Source organism: Panthera pardus, unplaced genomic scaffold (genome assembly GCF_024362965.1).
Source record: "Panthera pardus isolate Hobbes unplaced genomic scaffold, ASM2436296v1 HiC_scaffold_21, whole genome shotgun sequence".
Classification (NCBI taxonomy): domain Eukaryota; kingdom Metazoa; phylum Chordata; class Mammalia; order Carnivora; family Felidae; genus Panthera; species Panthera pardus.
In genome coordinates this window covers 32,587,861-32,602,690 of record NW_026526777.1, presented here as the reverse complement: position 1 = coordinate 32,602,690, position 14,830 = coordinate 32,587,861, and the positions used below count along the sequence as shown (strand labels likewise).

The 14,830-nt window shown below is 43.1% G+C and overlaps 1 protein-coding gene across 3 annotated transcripts in view; it reads left to right on the top strand.

Moving 5' to 3' along the window:
- Positions 1–14,830, top strand: part of CRB1 (crumbs cell polarity complex component 1) — a 208,812-nt gene that overhangs the window by 192,692 nt on the left and 1,290 nt on the right. The window lies entirely within an intron of this gene.

The window sequence follows — 14,830 nt, the reverse complement described above, 5'->3', positions numbered from 1 at the left end:
AACTTTCTATCAAAGTCAAATTGTGCTGATGTTAGTCAAACCTAATCTAGGCATTGATTCAAGAACCTGCTGATGGAGTTGAAAATACATGGAAACTTGTTAACAAGAAGTACAATTATCTACATCTCAGCAGATAATGCCGTGTAATATGCTGAGCTCAGGCAGCCCAGAGCCAATGAAGATCTTTTTCTTTTCCCAACCGTTAATATTTACAGTTGGAAGCAATACATGGCTGCAATCTAAGTGCTGCCCCTAAAAGGGAGTTGTTGGCTTGATACCTTGATTCCTGACCCTGTGAAGCACTGAAACAGCTACCTTCTCAATCATCGCCTGATAACATTGTGTTGGAACTGGAGGGTAGCACATGGCTGCTTTATACAAGCCGCAACCCTGGGAGATTTTCTGTATTGTTTCGTTAGTTTACTTCTTCATGGACATGCTGGGGTGTTAAAAGCATAGGACTGAGAGTTGTGAATTATGGGTCCTTTTCTTTGTTCTCCTGCTGATTTTTTCAGGGTCTGTGCAGGCACTGTTTATAGATACAGCTTACCTCCCAGACACCTACTGTGTGCTAGGCCCCTTCCTAGAGCTCACAAACAAAGTCCTCCACCTGTTGAGGCTTATTTTCACATGCAAAGTCTTCAAAGAAAAGCAAAATTAAACTTTGAAAAGCAGGGGCGCATGGCTGCTTATATATGCATTATACATAGTAAGAGACCTGGAAGATAAAATAACCATTATTATTCTACTCTCTGTGTGTAAATATGCCAACTAAAGGTACCACAGTGGAAATTGAGGGTAGATTGGAGGTTGCATCTGTACAGCACTCGACCTAGGATGCATCTGTGCATCCCTGAACAAGGTCTGACAGTTTGGATGCCAGATCCACTGCTTGCTAGCTGTGTGACTTTGGACAAATTGCTTAAATCATCTTTTGAATGAGGGAAATCATCGGGGCACCTGGGTGGCTCAGTCGGTTGAGTGTCCGGCTTCGGTTCAGGTCATGATCCCATGGTTCGTGAGTTTGAGCCCCACGTCGGGCTCTGTGCTGACAGCTCAGAGCCTGGAGCCTGCTTCAGATTCTGCGTCTCCCTCTCTCTCTGCCCCTCCCCTGCTCATGCGTTGTCTCTCTCTCTCAGAAATAAACATTAAAAAATTTAAATAAGGGAAATCATCTCGGCATTGTTAGATTTCTGTGAAGATTTAAGATGAGATGCATGTAAAATGCCAGGAACATATTAAATCCTCTGATTTTAATTACTTTTCCTTCCCCCTCACCCTCCCCCCCCCCTCCATGTACCACATTCTAGATCCCAAGTATTTTATAGGTAATCCCATTGTGGAAAATGAACTAGGTATCGAGAAGATCGATTGCTCGGGTGGAACGCACAAATAATCCAAGACCTGGTTGCTATCCACGCGGTAGAATTATGTATTTATTCTAGGTTCCTGGAACTAGGAAAAGAGCCCTAAAAAATAGTAGCAAACAAATGTCAGTAAAAGATACAATGAAACCATTTGATAGAGGACCGACTTCTATGACCCACTTAAGAATAAAGACACCTTCTAACATGGAGGTGGCTTGTCTTCGGGTCTCCCACACGAGGAGGAGTGCTTGCTGAGTGGAGCTATGTTGTGACTCCTTTTCTCTTCCCCAACTTGTGGCTGCTCCTCCTCGTGTTGTTAAAAATCGCAGCAGATGGCTTCCTTTTACACCGGGCGCTGTCAGTGGAATGTAAATGCGTCTCCTTACAACACTGAAAATACCGAGGCTGTGTGTTTAATCTGTGCTGTGCAAGCAGAATGACCCAGAAAAGAACATGAGTACTGAGCACGTTTGGAGAATTGGCATCCGTTCTTGTAAACAGAATTGGGGAGGGTTCTTCAAGCCTAGTGACTAATCACGGTTTTCTTCCTGAGGCTCTTCACACAGTCACATCCCTGAGGACAACTAATCTAAATGGTAGATTGAATAGAAAAGTTACAGACCCAAGGGAAATATTTTTTTTTTTTTTGTAAAGGGGGAGAGAAGTGCTATTCTGGGGTATGGGAAAAAGAAGAAAGAGATGCACTGCATCACAAGGTTGAAGAAGCTTCATTTATAGTTTGAATTCTCAGTTCTAAGTCTCTTTGGGAGTTTAGAAAACAAAATTTCCCTTTGATTCAGATTATTTGAGTTAATAAGAGGAATATTCTTTTAGCAATTACTTCAAAACCCAGGGAAAAAAATGTATGTAATTCCAGTGTCCATATGTCACAGAATATGAGAAAAATGCAGTAATCTGCAAAGATTATCCTGGAAAAAAAAACCTTTACAGTTTTAGAATATTAATAGCAAATTATGGAAGTAAAATATAATCAAACGCTTTAACTGGGTTATGGTTATGTCATTTCTTCTTAAAGAGGCCTATGAACTGGGTAGGACACAGAAAATCTGATCTTTTTTTACTAAAATACTAAAAAAAATCACTAAAAATCAGTCAGTGGCAAAAGGAGAAGAATCTTCATGTGATTTGTTGTTTGAACCTTTTGTAGGAAAGGAACAGAATACTTCTAAGTCCTGTCTTTTCTCGGCAAGGATCTCCTAAACTATTATTTCAAAAGATAATGCAGACATTATTAATATTATAATTATGTATATACTTAGAGATCCAAAGACATAATATAACCATCTCAGCTACATTGTCTGATCTAATTTTATAATAAGCTGTTAAATTCTGTGCTAAATTTACACCTGGAGATAGGGTAATTTTAGTTTGGCGATATTTTTAAACTAATAGGAAAATGGCGTTAGACCTTATTTCTGTCCCTCCAAAAAAGATTGCTTTATATTCCTCATACTAATGTAAACATATCCTTTTCCCCAGTTGTGTTGTGTTCTTGGACATTTAGGTGAACTGTTAACAAAGTGAAACATAAGGTTTTTCTCTGTGTGTGTGTGTGTGTGTGTGTGTGTGTGTGTGTTTTAATCTTGCCAATTTAAAAACCTATAGACTTTTACCAAATGGCTTATTTGGAATTTGAAAGCCTGACTCCTGAAAGGATTCTTTATTTCTGAAACTAAATAACTGTTTTAACATACATCCTCACACTTTGAAGATTCCTATCTTTGCTGGTTGTAAGATACCTTGGTGTTTTAAGTTGCCACCAGCTCATAAATTTTAGTAATGTTCACTTGGGATCTGACCAATCTTGGTTTTGCAGGATCTGTCTCTATTTAGACATACCAAGTCTCAAACTATTTTGGACAGAGAAGGCCGTGCAGTGAAAGGACTCCCATTAAAGCATGCTCTGTGTTTTTCATCTTACACAAGACAGACTTTGAAACTGAAAGTCCAATAATTTGATGTAAACAGACAATGACAATCGAAATTGCTACTTCTGAGATTATTTAAGAGAAGGTGCAGGGTGTAGACATCCATCAATGAAACACTGGAAGAAAGGGTTTTTATTTCTGCGTTTGCTTTTTAAAATAAGAATAGAGTAAATGGCACAATAGATTATATAAACAAGGACCTCAATGACAAGCTGTCCAAGTTAAAGTAATATATTTTCCATGGGTGACTTCAAGCCACACTTTATCACCTACACGAGGGGAAGCCAATTTTAGTTTGGTCAATAAAATACAACCTCCAGAGTCGGGCCTGGGACACAGCTGACAGTGTGGCAGAGCCTGGTGATTTGGCATCCACTTCTGCCGGGACACAGCAGGAGCTGGCCCGGCTGCCCATCTGGGGGATGTCGGACATTTCGGTTCTATTTGACTAATAAACACTCGTGCAGGTATGTCAGGAGGGATGGTGCAGCCGGGCCTTCCTGCTCTGCTAATTCGGTGCAGGTCCGAGGCGTAAGTGGAACTAGGTATTCCAAAGCTGGATTTACTGCAGTCTCACAACTGTTGAAAATTAAACTACATGTGCTGCCAGTTAGGGGTGACTGGGGCATCTCATTATAGGAGGCGATTTTTTTTTCCTGAGGCTGGAATCTTTGCTGAATTACTGAGGGACTTACTTGAATGTAGACTTGGGCCAAATAATTTTCTGATAAGTTGGCCATAAATCCTCAGTAAAATAAGCTTGGTGTTCTCAGCATATCTGTTGGCTTTTTGATCATTTTTATGGCTTTCCTTTTGCTGGTCAAATTATCCTTATATGCTCCTACAGCTCCTATGACATGGATTAAGTCAACACAAACCAATAGGCCTTCATTACTTTGGCAACTGGTTTTGATTTGGGGGCTATAAATACGATGACACGGACTCGATTACCTTTGCCAACAGGGGATGTGATAAGCCAGAAGGATGTCAGGGATTCGGCACTCTTTTTCCTGCATAATGTGAATGTGAGTGAGTTAATAGCAGCTTTCTGACCAACTGAAGACAGTTGGAAAGAAGGAAGAACTCTGATAGAGAAAAGAGCCAAAATACAGCTTTTAGGTCAGGAAGGAGGACGCCAGGGGATCGTGGGGAGGTCCATGAACACCCACCGTGTGCCTGGCACTGTGCGAGGTACTGGAAGCAGGGCTAGGGCCAGATGTATGAGGAAACTAACATTTGATGTAATCCATGAATATCTTAGTGTCTAGTAGGGGAGATAAGACCATCACTGGGAGCAAGATTTACTGGGTAATAAATGCATAGAGAAGAGAGAGATCAAGATCTGGAACAGGAGAGGAAGGGACAGTGGAAGAAGCAAGATCTACAAATTTGGGGTTTGGAGGAATGACTTTAAAATATTCTTGTTCCGAGAGGGGTTTTTTTTTGGGAGGGAGGGGGTAGGAGAAAATCAGAAAAAAAATAGTATAATGAGCACATGTATACCCTTCACCCAGCTTCACCAGTTGTTTTTTTTTTTTTTTTGACATTTGGCTATCTTTGTTTACCTCTCTGCGTATACACACACATTTTTTTTTTCTGTCTATTTAGAAAGTAGGTTGCAGACTTTAGAAAGATAGGTTGTAATACACTATCACTAAATATTTCGGCAACTATCTCCAAAGAAAAAGACTTCCTTCTACAACCACAATCCTGGTATCACATCCAAGAAAGTTATCATCCCATGTTCAGGTTTCTCCAATTGTCTCAATAAAGTCTTCTATAGACTTTTTTTTTTTTTTTTTAAATTCAGGACGCAAACAATTGCCTTTAGTTGCTAGTTGTCATGTCTTTTTAGTATCTTGGAGCCTCAAAAGTCCATCTGCCATTTAACTCATTTGCTATTCTCTTGCTTTTGAAATGACGTATAAAATTAATTAGCATATTTATCGATCACCTTCTAAAAACTATGCACGATCTGCTCTGTCTCTCTCTGTCTCTCAATAATAAATAAATGTTAAAAAATTAAAAATAAATAAATAAAAACTGCACGATGGCAGAGATGGGGTATAAAGAAACTGAAATATTTTTCTGCCTTACAAACCCCAGGTTGGTAAAGGTCTCTTGGCATAAAAATAGAGAATTAGACATTTGAAGCTGATAGTTTTTAAAAATATGTATGTATTTTTGGGAGAGCGCAAGTGGGGGAGGGGCAGAGAGAGGGGGACAGAGGATCGGAAGTGGGCTTTGCACTGACAGGCAGACAGCAGCGAGCCTGATTGTGGGTTTCGAACTCACCAACCGTGAGATCATGCCTTGACCCGAAGTTGGTCACTTAACCGACTGAGCCACCCAGGTGCCCTGAAGCTGATACATTTTTAATAAGGGGGTACAAGTCATATGTGCTAGGGAAGAACCAGCAGAGAAAATACATGACACTGCTAATGTGATTCTGGCTCCTAACTCCACAGAGGGAGAGGAAATACAGTTTCGTGGAATGGTGTGTAGGGGGGGTTCCATGCCCAGGTTGGGTAAAGACTTTCCTGACAAATGAGCTGCTACTCCTCATTCTATTTTGCTCCCATGTGTGGCTCTGCATAAGCACTTAGCCCTCCCTAAATCTCCCCAGGGAAGCAGGAAATGTCCTAGCTCCCCAGCCATGCTTCTTGTTCTCCCTACCACTGGATCATGGCGTTTCCTTCTGCCTTAAACACTTTCTTTACCTTATTCTCCCGTTGACTTCCTTTGAGAAACTTGAGGGACATCATGGAGTCTACTTCCTTCCCCGTTTTCTTTTCCCTGTACTCACCCGTAACATAACACCTCTCTTATGGAACTGTGGTTGCTTATATAGCTACCCCAAGCCCCAGGCACTACCACTAAATAGTGGGTTTTTAAAGACAATAACTACGCCTTTGAATCCCTTATGTCCAGGACCTAAGGTCCTGAAACTTTGAAAGCATTCAGTAAAACTTATTTGAGTGAGTGAATGAATGCATGAAAAAATGAGGGAATGAATTTCACTACCAGTAAACTTTCTGGGCTGTTATATAGAACTCTTCCTATGACTGAAAAGAATTTAATAATGCGTTAAACAGAGCAATAAGCTTACAAGTGTGGGAGTCAGTAACAATTGATCAGCCCCTTTGTGCAAAGCATTGTACTTTGTATTATTGAAAAGTTGCTGAGGAAATAGATACTCATTCCTTACAGTCCTAAGGGGAGGTGTGGAATGTGGCCTAACCCACCACGAGCGATAGCACATTCAAGTGCATGCTACATGCCGTGTGGGCCCAGGTACAGCTCTCCTCACATGTATGGTGAGCCTGGGTGTTGCTATGTAAGAGCCTCTGGGAGTAGAGACACATGGGCTTCCTGGGGAGGCTTTGCAACTCGCAGAGAAAGTTCCAGTGGTGTTCTAAAAAGAGAAGTGGGGGGCACCGGGGTGGCTCAGTCAGTTGAGCATCCGACTCTTGATTGTGGCTCAGGTCATGATCTCACTGTGTGGTTCTTGAGACCGAGACCAGCCTCGGGCTCCTCGCTGACAGCATGGAGCCCGTTTGGAATTCTCCCCCTCTCTCTGCCCCTCCCCCGCTCGTGCACCTGCTCTCTCTCTCACTCTCTCTTTCTCAAAATAAATAAGTAAACTTTGAAAATAAGTGAATAAAATAAAAAGAGGAGAAGTGGGATTGGATAGATGGCACGTCTCAACATGAAGATGTGGCATTGGCAGGAGCAGACGATTCCTAGTTGCGAAGGGGTAGAGAGCGTTGCTGGGCAGAATGCAGGGTGCTAGCTAGGCTGTAACTGATGATGTCCTTCACGAGGAGACAGGGGAAGTTAATAAAGGACTTTGACTTAAAACTTAGCCACTTAGGTTTGACACTGGCTAGGTTTGCTGCAGTAAACTTCCATCGGTTTCCAAGGCAGCTAAGCAAGGTGATTGATTGATTGATTGATTGATTATTTATTGTTTATAGGGCTGGCTGGATGATGTAGATTGTAGGTGGGGGGGGGGGGGGAACGCCATGGCTAGAGGACAGTTTAATTGCCCAGGTAAAAGAAAATTAGGGTATTAACCAAGCTGTGACTGGGGATGCAGAAAAGAGAAATAGAGCAGTAGGGGACTTGGTTCTGAGCAGGTCTGGGTGTGGACTGACGCAGCACTCAAGTGCATCGGGACTGAAAAACTGTAAATGTTAGCAGCTCATGACACTGTGTGATTTACATGCTGAGTCCGTAGTTAACAGCCACTGCTTTCTGGAATGAAGAAAGAAACAGAAGAAAAAGGGAAGGCGAATGTGACTGTCCACTCAGTTTGACTGAGACCAAAAATAGGCCAGGATAAAGTCCAGTGGTTCACGTGACAGAGACAAAAAGAACGTTTCATGTGTCCAAAAGGATAACTGGCTGCTGGTTGGATTTTTATTTTAAATCCTCTGTAACGGCCCCTGCTTGTGCCCCCGGATGATAATTTCATCCTGGCTCTAAGAGGCAGGAAAAGGTAAAAACATTATTTGTGGCTAATTTCACAAAAAGGAATGGTGTCCAATATCTGGCTTCATGCCCACCTGGCTCCTGGGTTCTGTCACTCCTTATCTGCCCCACCAGTGTTGGCCACTAGCACCCCAGGGATGGTACCTACCCTCTAGCGGGAGTGTGAGAGCGGGCCCCTTCAGTTCCTCAGTCAGACACATGCTAAGGTTTGCATTTGGTAAGAACCCCAAGAGGGAGAAGTTCTGTGCAGACGAAATATCCAGCTCACTGCGTGCAGCTGGACAAGCTCTTCAGCTTTTAACTCCCTTCTGTCAAATGGCACTCATTGCAGTGTCTCTGTGGGACACACTCTGTTCCAGGCACTAGGGAGACAGATGGGAGCAAAGAAGACAAGCACGTGCACCTTGATGGAGCTTCCACTCTAGTGAGGGAGACACGCATGAACTACCTAGATGTCACAAGGCATTATGTGATGGAGAGAAATAAAGCCGATTGCAAATAGAGGGTGATGGGGAAGGCCTCCCTGAGAAAGTGACGGGAAATGATCACCTCCCCCCACCCACACACACACAAGTTGGGCTGTTAAGAGAATTAAAATGGTTTCTGTGTGCACATCTGGGAAACCCCTGACCCAGGGCCGGCAGAAATGGTAGCTGTTATCTGTAAACAATAAACTTACAAAAAAACACAATAAAACCTTGACTTTGGGCTGTTGGGATTTAGTTCTTGTATGAGACAGAGAGAGAGAGAGAGAGAGAGAGAGAGAGGGAGGGAGAGAGAAGTGTTATTCTTAAAGCCTGTGTTCCTAGAAAAACAATTCTATTACTTATGCCACCCGCCTAAGGAGAGAAAAATATGAAAGCAATGTCTCCAAACTTACAACTGCCTCTCTGCCCCTGCCTAAAATCTGACATCTTAAGCAAGAAAGAGGTTTGAGACATCAGAGCAAGAATTAGAGACCCCGTGCCTCAACCAGCAAGGCCAGAGTTTCATCCACCTGTGTATTTCTCACTGGCATTGTGTTTGTACAGAGTACGTGCTTGATAATTATTTGTTGAATGCAGGAACAAATATGTCCTTTTGTGATCAATGTCACAGCGCATTTCACAGCTCAGAAAAATTGAGCTCTTTCTCTAAACGTCCACAGGAGGACCCGTGCCGTGCTTGGGCTAAGGCATAAAAGACGTTGATGGTTTCAGGTAGAGCTAGAACATCGAACGTGCAGCCTTATGCTGGATCCAGTTCCGGTTTCTCATTTATCTCCCCTGTATCCACACCGAATTTCCACAGTAGCTACTCCAGACTTTTCAACGGACTGGGTATGGAAATCACTTGGGAAGGTTCCCAGGATAGCACCTTCCAGTGCTGTGGTTGGCTGAACTCTCCTCTCAGCCTGGTTTTTCCATCCCCAGACTCTGGTGACACCTCCAATCAGTATGGTCCAAAAGGAGTGTGATTACTTGCTGAGAATTAATGAGAAAGACCTTATACAGGATTCCTTTCTCTAGTGAGGGGCTTCCCACGCCAAGTGCAATCTTCCACAGTCCTCGGAGGGAGCTGGGGCTCACCATTGTTCTGTCCCCAGCAATCCCAGGGAGAACATGAGTGTTTCTGGGAGCAGCAGAGCAGACAGGGCAATGCCAAGGGGAAAAATGCTACTCGGCTTGCAGTTTGGACACTCTGCCCCTCCTCGGTGCCCTGCCACCTGCCTGCTTGCCACTTTGAGGGAAAGGTCAGTCACTCTGTGATGTCTACACTTTCTTCAATCACTAAGCCTTTTATTCAGGGAAAGGAGCGTCTGACTGAATCACCCCCTCATTGTTCCAGGACACTTTCTAAGTCCTCTTTTGGCTTTTCCAGGACCCTATTTCCCCCCTTACAACTGTAAAGTGGACAGTGCGTGTATTTATGGTTGAAAATTGGCTGCTGTAGCGAGTTTAATTTTAAAAACAGAGTTCTGGCATATATTCAATATTACTATGGAAATGACTGTTTCTAGCATTTCCCTGATAAGTGATAAAGTTCAAGGACTCAAGTCTGTGTGGGAGGTTTCTCACATCCACCAAATTGAAGACCTACTTGTTGCAATAATATTTAATAGGAACTGCTCTCCTCAGTCTTACATATGGAATGTTCTTCTCTCTCTCTCTCTCTCTCTCTTTTGTGTGTGTGTGAATTTGTGGGATGAGAGTTAAAGACATGTCCTCACTTTGCTTTGGCTATATAGATAGGAGATAACTATTATAACTGGCTTTAAAAAAAAACACATCATTAAAGTAATTTTTACATTAATCACAGATTCTCATAATACTACATAATGGTCTTACTTGGCTACTCATGTAACACACACCACAAACCAGTTTCAAAAACTCACATATCGAAGCTGGAATGTAACCCATGATCCAACAGGCACGTTCAAACATTTTAATTTCCTATCTTAAATTGTCTCCATGTATGTTTACATAATCTATATAATCGAGTTCCAGGAAGGATTTGAAGCAGTTCGCACCCCTATAGTGTTTTCCAGGAGCCAGTTTTAAGCCGCAAGCATCACCACTGTTTAACCACAAACCTACTTTTGCTGATTTTTATGAAACCCAGGCCTGAGAGAAAGAAGTTCGAACAGGTGGTAACTGTCACATAGGTCCTTGACTGTCCTCACTTGAAGTCAAAGCTTTAATGTTTTCGCTTGGAAATGTGAGGTTGAGTTTCTCTGGGAAATTCTAGAATGCTTCATCTTTTTCCCAGGCTCCTTCCAATGTGTGTATTGTTCTCACATTCTTCCAAATGCTCTCACCAGCCCTAAATATTGTGACAGGCAGATCCTGAGGCTGAGGACAGAAATGGTCTCATTTCTTACTCTTTCCAGGCAGGCCAGCTCATTTTGTGTTTTCAAAATTAGGTGAGCTGTTCAGCAATCAGTGAGGGCCCAGTGGATCCCGATGGGCCAGATCGCACAGCCTTCTGCCGGCTCCCCATCAGCACCCCGGAGCTCGGCCTGGGTGCCGACATTTCACAACGGTTTGTGGACGGGAGAAGTCCTGAAACCCGAGCAGGACCAGGAAAACCAGCCTGGGAAGGGTCAGTCTGGGTAATAAATAAACAAGATTCCCCACAAAGAATGAGTTCTCCTTCTGCATCCACGCCCTGTGAGCAGCTCTCTGCGTGCCTGAATGCTACAGTACAAAACAATTCGGAGACCTGGTAATTCCTGTCCCCACTCTACAGGTGGGGACACTTAGCATATAGGTGTATGCCACACCAGTGGCCACACTGCATTTAAACCCATTTTGGTTTGTTAGCAATTTCCTGTTGCGTCTGGTCTTCAGAAGAAACACAGTATTAAATTCCTTTTCAAGAATTAAAAAAAACACACACACAAAAGCCAAAAACGTATGGTTCCAGCATATTCCAGCATACTCTCCAGTGGGAAGAATCAAAATAAGGTTTGGCAGTTTCACCTTAGAATTCCAGAGTGTCACCTTGCCTTGGGTCATATGTAGGCCACAACCAGTCAGTGTTTCAGAATGAATCCTCTTTGGGGGAAGAAAAAGAAAAAAAAAGAACACTTCTTTATTTGATTCTGCAAATACAGAATATAAAGTAATTCCAGTTTAAATTATCACAAATATACATTTAAAAAGGATATTAACATGATCACTGAATACAGATTGCATCATGTCATTAACCAAAGAACCTTCCATGAAATGTGTAATTAATTAGGGGCAGGTCTTTTCAGAACAAGGTTTTTCACAGGTGCGGTGTGAGAGCACAGCCCACCGGGGCAGGTCTGGCCTGACATCCGTGCTGCTTTTCAGGACAGGCCGGCACCTGGAGGCCCCCGTCAGCTCGTGTGTCAGTCACAGCAGCCTCAGTTATCAAAAGATCCATTGCAGGGCTGTATATTTTAAGCACAGTTGAAGAATAGCTGGGCAAAAAAGGGCCTTTCAACCATGGGAATTCAAAAGCAAAGGGCCCTCAAGAGGCAATTTCAAAACCCTACTCATTCAGCTTTATTCCAAAGCTTAATGACATGCTCTATTTGATATAGTTAGGCGAACTGTTTCATCAAAACCTTTATCCGGAGCTTGGAATTGCAATATTAGGTTTGTAGGTTGGCTCCCTTGGCCGTACTGCAAGGTACTGCGGAGTGCTGGTTTACCTTTGACAAGTACATAGAACCGGCGAGGTTGATAAATGACATAGGAAAGGCCACTCTTATTTTTATGTGTTGAGAACTTACCATAGGCCATGCTTTGTGTCTTTCGCATTCAGTTTCTTTCCTTATTCCCACCCTTTGACATATAATCTCCAATTTTATAGGTGGTGCAGATGAGTCTCTGAGAGGCGAAGTGACTGGCGAGTGTTCACACACACTGAGCCTTAAGCGCGGGACATGCCTCTCTAAGCTGGAGCCTTAACCATGCGTCCCGTAGCAGGTGGTGACAGGCATCTCAAGCCTTGAATTTGTGCTTGCGTTCTTACATTTCTGAGAACAGTGAAGCCACTGTGGACAAGGGTCTTTGCTTCCTTGTGGGTCACAAGGTATGTGAGGTAGATCAGCCCTCTGGTTCAGCTAGAACTGTGGTTCTCACAAGGCCTCAGGCTACGCCCCATAATTCCCTCCCCCTCTTTCCCTGCAAGGCAGCAGATGAGAGGATCTCGGTTGCTTTCGCTTCCCCAGTGTAATCAGACTTGGGGTGAATGAGAAGGGCCCAGAAAAGTTCATACAAGAGAAGCAAACCAAAAGCCTTGTCTCTTCTCTGCTTGGGTGTAGACACTCCCAACTCACTTGTGCAGGAGCGCAGTCATTTCCTCCTGAAGATGACACAATTTACCGGACAGATTAAGATTAAGCCAACATCTAGGAACAAGAGTGGACATTATCTCAAGTTCCCTACATAATACCAAGGGTTTTTGCTGGTTGGGTTCTGTCTTTCTCAGACTTTTGACCTTTCAAGGCCAAGTCTATGGCTCTAGTCATGTTTCCCAGCACATGGTTATCTTTGCAGACACAAGCTGTAAGGACTCACAAAAGGATGGCCACACAGTATGGCAGGAGAACTTGCCCTGTAGTGGAGGTAAACTATTTTGCTCAAAAACTAGGCTTCTGGGGGTGCTTGGGTGGCTCCGGTGTTAAGCGTCACATCGGCTCAGGTCTCCCAGTTTGTGGGTTCTATGCCCCATGCGGGCTCTGTGCTGACAACTGGGAGCCTGGAGCCTGGAGCCTGCTTCGGATTCTGTGTCTCCCTCTCTTTCTGCCCCTCCCCCGCTCACACTCTGTCTCTCAAAAATAAATAAATGTTAAAAAAAGAATTTAAAAACAACCATAACAAAACTAGACGTCTGTGGTTTTGAATTCTCTTTAGACTTTACTCCTAAGCTCTTATAACCCAGAGTTTTTTCTGGAGCAATGTGAAAAGTGGAAAGAGGAGAGGGATTGTTTGTATCTGTTAGCACCACATGCCTGAATGTTTGCCAGGCACCAAAACTAGCTTTTTCAAACTGAACTCATAGTCTTCCTGCACAAAACTGTTCTCTCCTCCTGTGTACCCCGTCACAGTTGAGGATCTCCCATCCACGCAACCATCCAATGTGGAATCCTCAGCCATCCTTATCACTCCTCTGCTGCTGCCTGGCCTTGCACAATCTAAGAGGGAGCCACTCTACCTCGAAAGTCTCCCTCAACCATTCTTCTCCTTCAATTCTCATTCCGTTGGTAAATTTAGACCTAGGTCATGGCTTGTCATGACTTATAAGATACACTCCTATTTTGTCTATCTCCATCTTCTCCCCCACCGTCACCGTGACCATCCATCACCCTGTAACCAGAACCAGATTAATAAAACACGGATCGGATCACATCATTCTACTGCTTAAACTCCTTCGGTGGCCCCCCACCCCCCACTGACAAGAAACTTAAGTTTCTTGTAAGATTAACCTACCTTATAGTTCTATCTCTTACCAACTTTAAAATCTTTTCCCAATTCAAACACACATTCTTGGACAATATCTTTGGTCACATGGGATTTCTTACCCTTGCCCCAAACTCTAAGGACTTTTATGTCCCTTTGCCCTTCTTATTTCAAATTGTTTTGTCCAAGCAGAATTTCCTGCTTCAAATATTTGAATGCCTTCTCACCTTTCAAAGCATAATCACATGCTTCATTCCAATATTCCTCCAACTACACCCCAATAGAGTTCATTTATGACACTATCATAATCTGTATTTATATTGTATTATGAGCATTTGTTGAGCATTTGTGCATATGTGTGTGTGTGTGTGTGTGTCCCCTTGCCTTCTCCCATCACCAGAACCTGAGCTCCAGATCCCAAACTTCGAATTCTCTTTGTATTTTTATTTCCTAGCTCAATAAAAGGTTCACAGTAGATGGTCCATAAATATTGTTGAATGAACAAACGGGCTAGTGAACCCCATTTGAGCAGGAATGACATTCAGTACAGCTAAGACAACACTGTGAAGATGTACAATATTATATTAGTTGTATGATAGTTGAAACTCAGGCACAGTGAACCAAAAAAGGCTAAGAAGACTGAAGATATTTAAAATTCCCCAGGAGGTTCAAATAAACAAAGGCTCCATATATAACAGTAGCTTGGTCTGGTAACGGGGTGGGGGGTGGGGGGCAGTGGGTCACAGAGAAAGCTAAATGAAAAGCTAAACTTGTGTAACGCTGCTTTTACTGACAGGCATATTTCTTTGAAAATCAGTTAAAAAATTCATCTAGTGACTGCTTCCTACCCGTCATATTGCTCTGTAACTAAATCACAGCCTCGGGTTACCGACTGCTAAAAAGTGTTTGGCAAACACAGTGGAATGAACATTAAACACACCCCTGTGTACAAGTAACACCCCCGAGAGCCCCGGACCCAGCTCCTCCTGACAGGGCTCTACGCGCAGTTTTCTGTTTCTAGGTGTTTGGTTCCACATCGAGCTCATGTGTTTTTACAACCATTCAATTGTCACATCGAATCCAAATCAAAGTGACGACTGGTAAC